Genomic DNA, 14770 nt, shown 5'->3' with positions numbered 1-14770 from the left:
TGCTCTATTGATTAGATCTAATCCTATCGACCAGCGCTCAATGCGCTATTTTCGCTCTTGACCAATAAGTTAGTGCTTTACAACCAACGCTCAATGCTATTGCCGTCGTTGACTAATAAGTCAATGCTCTTCAATGAGGTAATGCAAGCAGGCATATATCATATGTCAAATATCCAGATATAAGGCTTTCGTTATGCTTAATCAATAATCACAAGCATAATCATAATCATGCACATTTATAGAGACTCAAGCTCTGGTAAATTCCATATTCAACATTCATGCCATGCCATAATCATATGCATCACATACTGGGTGCAGTTTTCTTACATTTGGTCCAAGCACAGGTTACCAATAAACGACCCTCGAGCACGATCTTGATTCTGATCCACTAGCGATCACCTAGTCGCAACCATAATATAGAATCCCATAAAAAATGAGTAAATAAATACTTCTGGACTGAATCCTAGCTTTTGGGATGTCAAATCCTACCAAACCGAGTAGTAGGATTGATCCCGAGCCCTTAGGTTTAAGTTCCTATCACTAAAAACCAACCCTGGCCAAAACTGCATAGGTGGGCCGTGACTTGGTCCGAGGGGTCGCGGCGCGCCTCCTAGACAGACAACCCTCTACATGGGCTTCAGGGTGCGGGTCGCGACTTGACCCCTAGCGTCGAGCGCGCCCACTAGGCAGAACCCCTCCTAGTTCTGGGTTCACACAGGTCGCGACTTCCATGAACAAGGTCGCAACCCACCCTCAAACCCAGCCATTTTCTTCGTTTTTTCCTATTTCAAATCCTCCAAAAACCTATCCAAACATATTCAAATCCCAAAAACAAAGTTCCCAAACATCCCAATGGCCCAAAAGAATCAAAACCTAAGCTTTAAACAACTCAAAAACTCATCAAAGCATAAAATCCAATCAAAGCTTAAAAACTCGAAAACTCAAAAATTAAAACTTGGATTACCTCTGATTGAGTCGTTTCCCAATTAAATCCTCCTGCTAATAAGCTTCTAATCTTCCCTAGAATCGTTATGACTCTAACCTTGCTTGAATTCGAGTCCTAAAACTCGAGTTTCCTTCGAAAATGCTAGCGGCGTCAGAAAGATAATGGGAGAGAGATAACGTACTGAACGTTCTTTTTATGTTTCTGATAGGTTACTTCGAGCTTAAGTAACCTCAAGCAAATCCTAGTGCTCGGGGTCCCAAAAACGCCCCTGGGGTAAAATAGTCAAAATTTCCAGAATTCCCTCCTGATCTCATGAACTCCCAATATATCATCAATTAATCATTCCCATTAGCCAATATCCTGGTAATGTGCTAAATACCCAATATACCCCTTGACTCACTCTGAGTCAAGTATAGGTCCCATTGTGACTTTCCCATTAGCTTGCTCCCTAGGATTGTCTCGTGCCGAGTAACCCAAACATATCCACATAGTAATGTAGTACCACATATATGCCAAATATACCCATAACGGGCCAAATTACAAAAATTGGCCTTTTAAACGGAAATGGACCCACATGCATATTTAATACACCTAAACATGCATATCAAGTCATATCATAATATAACTCACATAATCACATAATGATGCACATATATATATATCACATAATCACATAATTTCATAATTTGCCATCCTGGCCCTCTAATCAAGGCCCTAAGCCTCTTAGAGAATTTGAGACGTTACATCTCTCCTACACTGTCAAGGGTAAGGATGTCAAAAGAAATATTTTTAGAGAGAAGGACTTAATTGCAAAGGAATTAATTTTGTCAGGGCAAGAAAATAATTATGTGATAATTATGGGAAATTGATTAATTATGAATTAATTAATTATTTAGCTATATAGTTTTTATTTTGGAAAACTATAGGTTAAAATAAATATAAATCATGTTTATATTAATATAAAGATAGATTAATAATTATCTTATTTAGAATAATATATTTATTTATTTAATTAAAAATGATATTTTAAGATAAAGTTAATTTTGAATTAATTGATATTTATTTTGAGATAAATATATTGTCTTAAATATTGATTAAACAAACAAATGAGAAGATTAGGGATAGCCCTAATGGTGTGGTTGACACACTCACTATACAGTGAGTGTGGCACCACACACATGAATTTCCTATCCATGAGATTTGAATTTTGACATTCAAATAATTTGTTTATTTAACTATATATGTTTAATTATTATTTTTTTAAATATGATTTAAATTAAAATAATTAAATAGGTTATAACTGATCAGTTTTATTTTAAATAAAATAGAGATTAATTAAATTAGTTAATTATCTTTATAAACCTGAAAATAAGCGATATTTTTGAGGGAGTGGTTTTCATAGATTGTTAGACTCTCTCTCTAAAAAAGAAAGTGATTGTTTTTCTAATCCTGAAAAACTATTCAATACATCTTCTCTCAATCAAATCTCTCTAGATCTCATGTGTTGAGTACTTCTAGAGAGTCCTAAATCAACCTTTTGAATCCTACGTGCCCACACACGTCCTTGTGTGTCTGAGGATTGGTTTGGAAGATCAAGGTGTGAGCTTTCAGAATCTGGATTGGAAGATCATTGATTTATACAAAAACATTCGTGGATACTTGATAGGCTTCAAGAGGTAATCTCTAATCTATTTGTATGTGATTTTGTTGACCCTTGTTTTGGTCAACTGACACGGAGTCAAATGCTTGATGTGATAGAAGGTATTGAAATAGATCTGATGGAAAGAACAGTAAACGACACAACAAATTATAGTGGTTCGGCCCCATGAATTGGTAATGACCTACGTCCACTTAAGCTATTATTGATATTGATTCTCAAAGGTGTGATCAAAGAACTAGGGTTCTCCGAGTTTTACAAGCCTTAGATGGATGAATAATACAATCGAAAGATAATAGTTATAATTCTCTTGTAAAGCACAAACTCAAATAAAAAAAAAGGCAAAAGTCCCTCCCTTGAGCTATCTCTTTTCTATTTATTGGCTCAAGGAGGATTACATAAATTTGTTACAGATATTCTTTCCTAAATAATCAGACACTCATGAATTATGGGAGATAATCTTGGATATCGTTATAATTGCATACGATCTTCTCAAAATATACGGAGTTTACGATCAAGCTGGTCGTATATAAAGTCCAAATGTTACGCTAGGGGAACCTCCCTGGTCGATAGTCGAGCAGAACCTTTGCCAGGTGTCAGCCACGTGTTAAAAATGTCTGCCACATCATCCACGCCTATTTTTTGGATAACATTTGCCCCCCAAGTTTATTTATTGCAACCAGCAATAAATAAACTTAGGAAAACAACCTTTCATATGCCCCACGAAATCTATCGGAACCCTCGTGTGTTTTTGAAAACCGTGACCTAATCACGTCTAATCAAGCCTTTTCAGTTTTCAAGAAACCACTCCGACGGCTGTTACACTCCCCCATGCTTCGAAAAAGGGAATTAATGATTATTACTTTTTGTCACACTTCGGCTTCTATAAGTAACCCTTTCATTCACCTTTTAACCTTTTACACGCCATTTCCTGCCAAGAACTCTCAAGAACTCCATCCGAGAGCTCAGAACTTCAAAAGTCTCTCGTTACTTTGCTTAAGGGTTCTTTGTTTGCCAACCCAAAGCTGTCCCATTTCAGAATCTCCAACCTTCATCCAGGTAATTTTCTTCATCTTTTAAACTCTTTGAGATGCCATGCATACTGCTTTTGAGTTCTGAAACTTTTTGTGTTCTTGAGTAGAAATTTGTGAGGATTCTGTATATGCCGTTGATGCTTGATAGGGTAGTGTACTTTTGCTCTATATACGTTAGGAATTAGTTTGATAGTTAGGATCATAGGTTTAAGGCGTAAAATCGACGTAAAGATTCGATTTTTAGGCTAGTTGAAAAACTGAGTTTTTCCCGCCCCTTTGGATTTGAAAAAGTTTCTTTTCAGAAAACTCTTTACTTTCACTTTTTGATCCGTTTTTCAAACTGCTAGCATAAAACTTAGTGTTTTGGTTAGAATGCTTCTGGTCGATAGATGCGAGCAACGTTATTCCAACTTTCAACATAAGTTCCCAGGCTGTGCGTCTTATCTCCTCCTTTGTCTGTTTGCAGCTCATATGCAAGACCCGTGGGGAGGAGAAAAACCCATCGACGACGATCTCTTAGTTCAATAGCTTGAAGACGAAGAACAACTTTTGACTCTAATACTAGATATTCCTTTTTCTTGCCTTAACCTAAACACTTCCCCAGTTTCGACCCAAAATATGGCTCGTACCAAAACCAAAGCTCGAAAAAGAAAAACTCCCAAAACTTCTCATCAGCCTACTGCAGATGCTCCCTCGACCAGTGGTCGAGACAAAAATGCCCCCGATCCAAATGTACAAAGGCATGCCCGCCCTCGACACGCTACTCAGCCGGATGTCGAGTGGCATGTAGTTTCTGAAAGTAGGGTGACGATCAGAATGATCGCCAACTACTTAAAAAAATATAATCTGACAGGGGTGACCCTAGTCAAACCAAACCCAGACCAAAGGGCTAATCTGCTTGGAGGTGCTTACAGCGCCTGGTCACGGTTTCATGTTGAGGCAGGAGCCACTTTGCCTCTTCATGCATTCGTTCAGGGGGTAGCCAACTACTTCGGAGTTGCCCCCTTCCAAATTACCCCAAACGGATATAGAGTGCAGCCAGCATTCTATATCCGTTTGGGCCTGTGCCGTCACCACATGAGGTCAACTACCTGTTCGACCTCAAATCTAACCCCAACCAAGAAGGCACGGGGTCCTTCCATCTTTGTCATCAGGAAACAGGGTGCACTTTCCTGATTGACACCACCCATATCTCCAACGTGGGGAGGTACTATCAGGAGTACTTCCTTATGCCTGACCTGGTCCCAGACAACTTGGCTTTCACACAAGGAGGTAAAATTTTCACATCGCTGGCTTCTTCACTTAATGTTTTTCCACCACAATGTCTTGAACTTTCAATGTGTTCCAGGCCCATGGCTGTGACCAAACCCAACTCCAGGGATGGAGTCAAGGGCGGAACTCTTAGCCAGCATGTCAGATGCTGAGAAGAGTGTAAAAAATTTAGTTACAGAGGCTAACCTTAGGTTGGTCGGCCTCTGGGACCCTCAACCAACTACGAGTGGGCCTTCGGTGGGGAATGCTCATGTTGAAGCGGAACCCGAGCAGCAACCCCAAGCGTCTCCTCCGCGAAGGAGACCAACTGGGGTTATGATTAGGGAACCTGCCAACACTCACCGAGCGGAAAGGCCCTTGGCTCCCAAGGAAAAAGGAAAGAAAAAGGCCGCTGATCCTACCGAACTCTCCGACGACTCGTCGGATGATAATGGTACATTAATTTCGCTTTTAAACCATTTTCCAATTCCCTGTCATCAGTTCGACGGGGATGGCAACTTTAAGAATGCTCCCATCTTAAATTCAGATTTCTTTCAGGCAGTAGGTAGTTCAGTAAATAATGTAGCGACCAATAGTTGTAGCGCGGGTACTTTACTTGTAATCTTTTCACTTTAATTTTTTGGCCCTGTGTGACCATCTAGTCTCAATGCCCGTGTTGTTTCCTTTTGTGCAGATATGGACTCTAAAGATATGTTCGAGCATTACAAGGCTCCTGTTGCCTCTCTTGGCCAAAAGAAGGACAGCAAGAGGGCTCGAGGGGAGAGCAGCAAGACTGCCTCAAAGAAGGCCCGAATTAATGATCCTCCGGCTACCGCTCCTTCGAAGGAGAACTCACCGCCTCCAACACCCCTCGAGCAGCCGGCCTCAACACCCATCGACCAGCAGTCTTCTCCTAAGGCTCATAGCAGCGAAACATTGCACACTCAGCCCGAAGGCTCCCTGCCCAGCCTCGTGGTCAGCTTTGCCACAGAGAGAATATACAAGCTCCCCAAGCATAGACGCAACCAGGCAGCTATTACTAAAACCGCTTCTATGGAGGCTGATCAAATTCTCAATAGAGGGATGAACGAGATAGTTAGTGTAAGTCAACTCCTGCTAATGTAACATTTATTTTTGATTCCCCGCCTTTACTTTATCTTTTTCTATCTGTCTTCAGGGACTGCTGACCATAACCACTGACTGGCGTCGTGCTGGGGCATTGGTGTCTCGGGGCAGGAACTTCGATTCCAGGCTCGCCGAGGCTAAGCAAGCACTTGAAGCTAAAAACAACGAGCTTGCTAAACAGAATGGCGAGCTGCTCGAGGAGAAAATGGAGCTGTCCAAGCAGAAAGATGAACTGCTCGAGGACAAAGCTACTCTGACGAAGGAGCTGCTGGAAACCTGGGACACCTTGAAGAAGGCCAACGAATCTAGGAAAAAGTTTAGGGAAAGCGCCAAGCTCAACTATCAACAAGCTGTACAGCACGATCTTAATCTGATCGCCAGCAGGCAGAAGGCGGAGGAACTCGGAAAATGAGTGAAGGAGCTTGAGGAGGTTGGAGCCAAGAACTTGGAGAAGTATAAGGAAGCCACTCATCTTTGCTTCTACGAGTTCTGGAAGCACAACCGGGAGGTTAACTTCAGCTACCTGTCAGAACGCTTGAGGAGGACTCTAATGACGCAGTGCGCTATTCGTCTGGAAGAAGAAGAGAAGGCTGAAGTGCCTGCTTCCCCAGAGATTTCCTTGGCAGCAGGGATAGATGGTGCAGACACTGAAGCTGGCCCAGCCGCCGACAAAGGCACTCCTCAAGACCCTCCAGCTCTTTAATATTTTTTCTTCTTCTTTTATCTCAACTACACAACCCATAGGTTGTATTGTAAAGACAATTTATTTTTTATTGCTGCAAGGGAATCCATTTTACTTTTATTTGAACAGTTACATCTGAGCAGTACTGCTCGCGGTGTAAAAGGATTCCTTTGACATTATAATATTTTTGCTTTATTATAATATCTATTCGCATGACCGAACCTAGCATAGTACTTTGGCTTGATTTTTCAAAATATAAATTTTGAAAAATACTCTAAGTACCGTAGTATGCTTTCACTTATTTTGTTCATGTGTTTACATACCTCTTGGTATGCTTTGCTATCGATGTACCTTATATGCCCCCCAAGTGACTGAGGAGCTTTAGGTCCTTGGTCACTTGCCTTGACCACGACTTGTACGAACATTATTGCTCGGTATAAAATGTAAAACTTATAATATAGCAAAACAACACACGTAATGAACAAATACTTGTAAAAAATTACAAAGTTTGGCAAGAATGACCGGCTGCGCACAGTCCCTTATAATTCTCATATTTAAATGGACTAAACATGTCTTTACGAGTGATCTTTGAAAGATCTTACACTTATAAGTGATCAACCATATAACATGACTAACCCTTTTTCAAAACTTGTAAAAAGTAAAAATTAATACAAGCCAGTCCTTTAAGAATGACTGTTTATTGATAATACTTGCACATCTGTTCTCCATTCCAATAACGTGGAACGAGATCTCCATTTAAGCGTGCAAGTTTATAGGTCCATGGATGAAGGACTTCTTCAATCTGCTAAGGTCCTTCCCAGTTTGGTCCGAGTACTCCAGCAGTTTGGTCCGAGTACTCCAGCACTAAGTCTCCGACGTCGAACTTTCTTTCTTTTACTTTGGAGTTAAAATACCGAGTGACTTTTTGCTGGTACGCAGCTACTCGGAGTTGGGCTTTTTCTCATTTCTCTTCTATCAGGTCTTGGGATTCCATCAACAGTTGGCTATTTTGGTCTTGGTCGTATGTGATTCTGCGATGTGAGGGCGGATCTAACTCGACAGGCAACATAACTTCATACCCATATGCCAAGGAAAATGGGGTATGACCTGTTGCTGTTCGGTGAGAAGTTCTATATGACCAGAGTACTTTAGGCAGCTGTCCTGGCCATGCTCCTTTAGCTTCTTCGAGCCTTTTCTTCAGAGTATCCTTCAATGTCTTATTTACTGCTTCGACTTGCCCATTTTCTTGCGGATGAGCAACTGAAGAAAAGCTCTTGACTATGCCATGCCTTTCGCAGAAGTCTGTGAACATGTCACTATCAAACTGGGTGCCATTGTCCGAGACAATCTTTCTTGGCAATCCATATCGACAAACAATGTTCTTGATGACAAAAACAAGTACTTTCTTTGTCGTTATGGTCGCGAGTGGTTTAGCCTCGGCCCATTTGGTGAAGTAGTCGACCGCCACGACTGCGTATTTCACCCCACCTTTTCCTGTCGGCAAGGACCCGATTAAATCAATACCCCATACTACGAAGGGCCATGGACTTTGCATTTGCTTTAACTCATTAGGAGGTGCCCGTGAGATTTTGGAAAATCTCTGACACTTATCACATTTTCGCACAAACTCCATCGAGTCTTCGTTCATCGTTGGCCAGAAATAACCTTGCCTTAGAATCTTCTTTGAGAAGCTCTGCCCCCAGCGTGGTCTCCACAGAAGCCTTCATGCACTTCCTTCATCAGTTCTTTAGCCTTTTCTGGTGTAACACACCTGAGCAGTGGCATTGAGTATCCTCTTCGGTATAGAACACCATCGACCAGTATATACCTAGCAGCCCATCTTTGAAGATTCCTGGCTTTGTTTCTATCTGTTGGTAGTATACCGCTCGTGAGATACTCCAGGTATGGTGCCATCCACGTATCTGCTAACCGGACCTCCGTATTGGTTTCTTCTGCTCGTATGCTTGGCTCACGCAACCGTTGAACTGGAACTATATTTAAAGTGTCAACATACTTTGCACTCGCGCGCTTGGCTAGGACATCTGCATTTGAATTCTGATCTCGAGGTATTTGCTGGAGGGTATATTTTTCAAATTGTGCCAATAGGTCTTTAGTTTTGTTTAGATAGGCCACCATTTTCAGACCTCGTGCTTGATACTCCCCTAAGACCTGATTCACTACCAGCTGTGAATCGCTGTAAATATCCAGCACTTTAATGTTCATGTCTTTGGCTAACCTTCACCCAGCGAGTAGGGCTTCATACTCGGCTTCGTTGTTTGAAGCGGTGAAATCAAACCTAATTGCGCAGTGAAATCGATGCCCTTCCGGCATTATCAATATCACTCCTGCTCCTGCGTGAGATGCATTGGATGATCCGTCTGTGAATAGCTTCCACGAAGGAGCTTCAACTTGAGGCTCAGGTGCACTGGGCTTTTCACCCTGCTCGACGTCTGGGAGTTCAGTGAATTCAGCAATGAAATTAGCCAAGACTTGTCCTTTTATTACTGCTCGTGGTGAGTATGTGATATCGAACTGCCCGAGTTCGACTGCCCATTTCAGAAAACAACCAGCAGCTTCTGGCTTTTGCAAAACTTGCCAAAGGGGCTGATCAGTCAAGACTGTGATTGAATGGGCTTGGAAGTAAGGGCGTAACTTCCTTGAGGCCCAAATTAGGCAATAGGCTAATCTTTCGATGGGCGGATATCTCAACTCGGCTCCGATTAACCTCTTGCTCACATAATACACCGCCTTTTGTACGCCTTCTTCTTCTCTCACTAGCACCGCACTAGCATCATATTCGGTGATCGCCAGGTATATGAACAAAGTTTCCCCATATATATGCTTTGATAAGACGGGAGGTTGCGCCATGTGGGCATTTAAGGCTTGGAAAGCCTGTTCGCAGTCCTCAGTCCATTCGAACTTCTTGTTGCCCCTAAGTAGATTAAAGAAAGGGACGCACTTATCCGTCGATTTTGAAATAAATCTACTGAGTGCGGCAATTCTTCCAGTCAAACTTTGCACATCTTTGATCTTTATTGGCGATTTCATATCGATCAGGGCTCTAATCATTTTGGGATTAGCTTCGATTCCTCTCGAATTAACGATGAACCCCAAGAACTTCCCTGATCCAACTCCGAAGGAACACTTGAGAGGATTTAGCTTCTTCTGATATTTATTCAGAACATTGAAACACTCTTGTAAATCCTTCACATGTCCTTTTTCCTTTTTTAACTTTACCAGCATGTCATCAACGTACACCTCCATGTATACTCTGATTAACTCCTTAAACATGTGGTTAACTAGTCGCTGGTAAGTCGCACCAGCGTTTTTAAGTCTGAAGGGCATTACTTTGTAACAGTATAGCCCTATATCGGTCCAAAGGCTAATGTGATCCTCGTCAGGGGGATGCATACTAATCTGATTGTATCCTGAGTATGCATCCATGAAAGAGAGGATCTCATGGCCTGCCGTTGCATCGACCAACTGGTCGATCCTTGGGAGTGGGAAGCAATCTTTAGGTCAGGCTTTATTAAGTTCTGTGAAATCCACACAGGTTCGCCATTTGCCATTCAGCTTGGGAACTAGTACTAGATTAGAGACCCACGATGGATAAAATTCCACCGTGATGAACCCATTCTCCTTTAGTTTTTCAACTTCTTCTTACAAGGCTTTCAATCTATCTTTATCGAGTAGCCTTCTTTTCTGCTGCACGAGTGGAAAGATTTTGTCGATGTTCAGGACATGGCTGATTACTGCAGGATCTATCCTAGCCATGTCTTTATGTGACTAGGTGAAAACTTCCTGGTTCTTCCTCAAAAATTCCACCAGTGCGTGTTTGGTTGTTGCTTCTAAATTTTTGCCGACCTTTACAACTCTGGTTGGAAACTATTTGTCAAGTTGGACCTCCTCAAGGTCCTCGACAGGTCCTACATCTTCTTCAAAATCCCCAAAGCGAGGATCTAAGTCTCTACCCTCACTTTGGGCAACACCCTATTTGGCGACTTCATCACCTGATTGGGCTTGTACATTAATAGCCATCTGCAACTTTTCTGGGGGAGCACTCCTCGATAGACCTTTCTTGGCCTTGGCGATTGAGGCATTGTATCACTCCCTGGCTTCCCTCTGGTTTCCCAATACACGTCCTTCCCCTGCGTCTATTGGGAATTTCATGGCCAGGTGCCATATAGAGGTGACGGCCTGAAGGTCAACTAGTATGGGCCTTCCAATTACAGCATTGTAGGCCAAAGGACAATCGACTACTATGAAAGTGGTGAGTAATGTCCTGGTAGTGGGCGCTGTACCTACTGTTACTGGAAGCGTGATTGACCCTGTTAGAGCGAGTCCCTCGCCAGAGAAACCATAAATTGTTTGGTTGTAGGGCTCCAAGTCCTTGACGGACAACTTCATTCGTTCCAGCGAAGATTTATACAGGATGTTAACTGAACTTCCTGTATCGACCAGCACTCTTTCCACCATCATGTTGGCAATTTGAACATCCACGACCAGCGGATCAGAATGTGGGAACCGGACATGCTGGGCGTCGCAATCAGAGAAGGTTATTTCACCATCCTCTAATCGAGCCTTCTTTGATGCCCGATCCTCCACAGTCATCATCTTGATGTCTTGGTCATGGCGTAGGGTCCGAGCATATCATTCCCTTTCCTTTCCGCTGTTTCCCGCAAGGTGCAGGCCTCCGCAGATGGTGAGTAAAGTTCCAGCCACGGGGTCAGGCAGTAAAGGTGGCGAGCGTTGGCACGTAGGCGCCTGCTCGTTGTCACCTGGAGCCTCTCGCTAGGAAGTTCCCAAGGCCCGCACGTATCTTCTCAAGTGTCCTTGTCTAATAAGGAACTCAATTTCATCCTTCAGCTGGTTACACTCGTTCGTATCATGTCCGTAGTCATTGTGAAAATGACAGAACTTGGTGGTATCCCTTTTTGAAATATCCTTTCGAATGGTAGCAGGTCTTTTGTAAGGCATATTGGAACTTGTGGCCTGATACACCTCTACTTGAGACTCGACAAGAGCAGTGTAGTTGGTGAACCTTGGTTCATAACGATTGCCCTTGGCGCGCTTGCGCTTGGAAGTAGAAGGTTCGCTATGGGGCCTCTTCCCCCCATTCTTTCCGTTGCCATTCCCATTGCTTTTTTCGTTGCCGTTGCCATTGGGCTTTGGCCCATTGGCGGCTTTGGCGTGGTCTTCAGTCCCCTTATCCTTATTTACGGTCTTTCCCTCACTGGCAATCGCATCTTCGAGCTTGATGTATTGATCAGCTTGATCCAAAATTTCTTGGGTAGTTTTAACCCCATGCTTCCAGAGGCTACTCCACAGAGGCGTACGACGCCTAACTCTTGCAGTTAGGGCCATCATTTTGCCTTCGTCTCCCACTGTTTTGGCTCCAGCAGCTGCTCGCATAAAACGCTGGACGTAGTCTTTCAGTGGTTCTCCTTATTGTCTGTAAAACTCTTTTACGAACATCTCCCAAGATTCAATACTTGCAGGAGGGAACTTAAAGAACCACTCCTGTGCAGCATCAGAAAGTGTTGTAGGAAAGATCCTGCACCGAGCATCTTTGGACACTTTCTAAATGTCCATTTGTATCTCAAATTTGTTGACATGAGACACCGGGTCACCATACCTGTCAAAGTTTGGAAGTGTGGGAATTTTAAACTTGCTGGGAGTTTCTACCACAGCAATCCTTTGGACAAAAGGAGTGCCCCTTCTCCTGTCGTACTCGATGTGAGATGTTCTTCCCCCGACCAGCTGTTGCACTGCTTGGTTCAGGGCATCTATTTGGGCCTAAATAGATTCAGGAATTGCCGGGGCCTCTGGTGCCAGGGGAATGTACTCGTCATCCCGTTCTCGGCAGTCGTTGAGTACATCCCTTAGGTCATCATCTCTTCGCCGTTGCTCGCTGACTCCGAGCTGGTTAAAGACGTTGTTTTGTCTGGGTTGCCCCCAGCATTATGTCTCGCATGTTGCTCTTCTCTAGGTGGTGGGCTTCTGCCTCCACATTTCTCCTCATTCCTTCGTCCGGCATTCCCTCTGCCTGAGTCAACCTCATTGTAGCCATGGCCATCTCTGAACCTTAATTGGTTATGGTGAGACCGACTGTCTCCTCGGTTGCCTCCTCGGGCTGGAACTTCCCGAGCATTAGGGGGAGGCCTGTGCTGGTCAGTAGGTCCCCGTGCATTATCATGCCGTGGGGGACCCCTGACTGCAGAGCTTGTCTCTGAGTTCCTTCTGTTTCCAGAAGGACGCTGTCCCCTACTCGGTGGGTGCTGCTCTTCACCCCCTTGGCATCTAGGGCTGTGGGGCTGCTGCCCGGCTCTATTTTGCCTTGGCTATGGGGGATAGCCTCGACCAGCCTGGGATGGAGGTTGCATCTTAGGGTCCCTAGGTGGGACATCATCCTGAGGCATTGGTGGCTACTCCGGCCTTTGAGGGCTCGTTGTCTGGATTGGAGGGCTAGGATTGGGACCCCTTTGAGGTGGCCCATTTGAGGGTTGATCAGGGTGCGAGGCAGGTGCAACCTGATTTCTAGCCAATTAGAGGGCTGCTTCGAGGGTTGCCATGGCCTCCCTCTGACGTCAGTCCATCTCTGCCTGTCTGTCAGTCAGTTCTTGGCGCTGACGCTCTATTTCTTGCTGCTGCCACACCATGGTCTCCGCAGCACTTTCTTTACTGGCCCTCAGATTGGCCAATTCATCTTGCAATACTCCCAGAGTATTTCTCCGCATTTCGGAGTCCAGTTCCTCCTCATCAAACTCCAAGTGTGGCTCATCCTCCATCACGTTCGGAGGAGGAGGTTGGGATGGTGCAGCGCCAGCCGCCTGCCCAGTCTTCTTGGTTGTCTTTGCCATTAGTGCTTCAACCGTTTCGTCTCAAGCTCTCAATGAAAGCACCAGAATGTTGACCCTTGTTTTGGTCAACTGCATGGAGTCAAATTCTTGGTGTGATAGAAGGTATTGAAATAGATCTAATGGAAAGAACTGTAAACGACACAACAAATTATAGTGGTTTGGCCCCACGAATTGGTAATGACCTACGTCCACTTAAGCTATTATTGATATTGATTCTCAAAGGTGTGATCAAAGAACTAGGGCTCTCTGAGTTTCACAAGCCTTAGATGGATGAATAATACAATCGAAAGATAATAGCTATAATTCTCTTGTAAAGCACAAACTCAAATCAGCCAAAAGGTAAAAGTCCCTCCCTTGAGCTATCTCTTTTCTATTTATAGGCTCAAGGAGGATTACATAAATTTGTTACATATATTCTTTCCTAAATAATCGGACACTCAGAAATTATGGGAGATAATCTCAGATATCGTTATAATTGCATAAGATCTTCTCAAAATATACGGAGTATACGACCAAGCTAGTCGTATATAAAGTCCAAATGTTACGCTAGGGGAACCTCCCTGGTCGATAGTCGAACAGATGCTTTGCCAGGTGTCAGCCACGTGTTAAAAATGTCTTCCATGTCATCCACACCTATTTTTTGGATAACAGATTTAATATATCTATTCGTGTATGATCTTGGCTGGTATTAATAATTTTTTTAAAAACTCATTCCGCTGCATACTCTGATTTACACTTTTAATACCAATACTTTCCTCCTCGAGCCGACTTTTCTCTTTGCGACGAGCATTATGACATCGTTTATCTACTCGTCGTCCAATTCAATCTCATCAAAAGGCACATCTTGGGGTCATGCCTGTGGTTTCTCTTGTTGTGGTTGTTGTTTCTCAGGCTGCTCTCTTTCATGTTGTTTGGGTTGTTGTTGTTGGATGGGCCGCTTAGCATTTTGGCCATTGGTCGCGTGCCTTGCAACTTGGGGATCCACATCCGATCTTTGTCTAGTAGTTTGCTTGATCTTATCCATATCTAGAGAACAAAAACAAAAGTTATGGCATCTTCAACAAACAAAAACCTACTTGTTGCCCCTCTTCTGGTTAGAATTCGGACCGGGAGTGGATCAATAGATTAAGGATGTACAATAAAAGTCCAATTATTTTGAAGGAATTTCCTTATTCCTTGTTCTAATTCCTGAATTGTCTGGAAATATTCTTGATC

The sequence above is a fragment of the Humulus lupulus genome, chromosome 2 (genome assembly GCF_963169125.1).
Source record: "Humulus lupulus chromosome 2, drHumLupu1.1, whole genome shotgun sequence".
NCBI lineage: Eukaryota > Viridiplantae > Streptophyta > Magnoliopsida > Rosales > Cannabaceae > Humulus > Humulus lupulus.
This window is presented reverse-complemented; position numbering follows the sequence as displayed.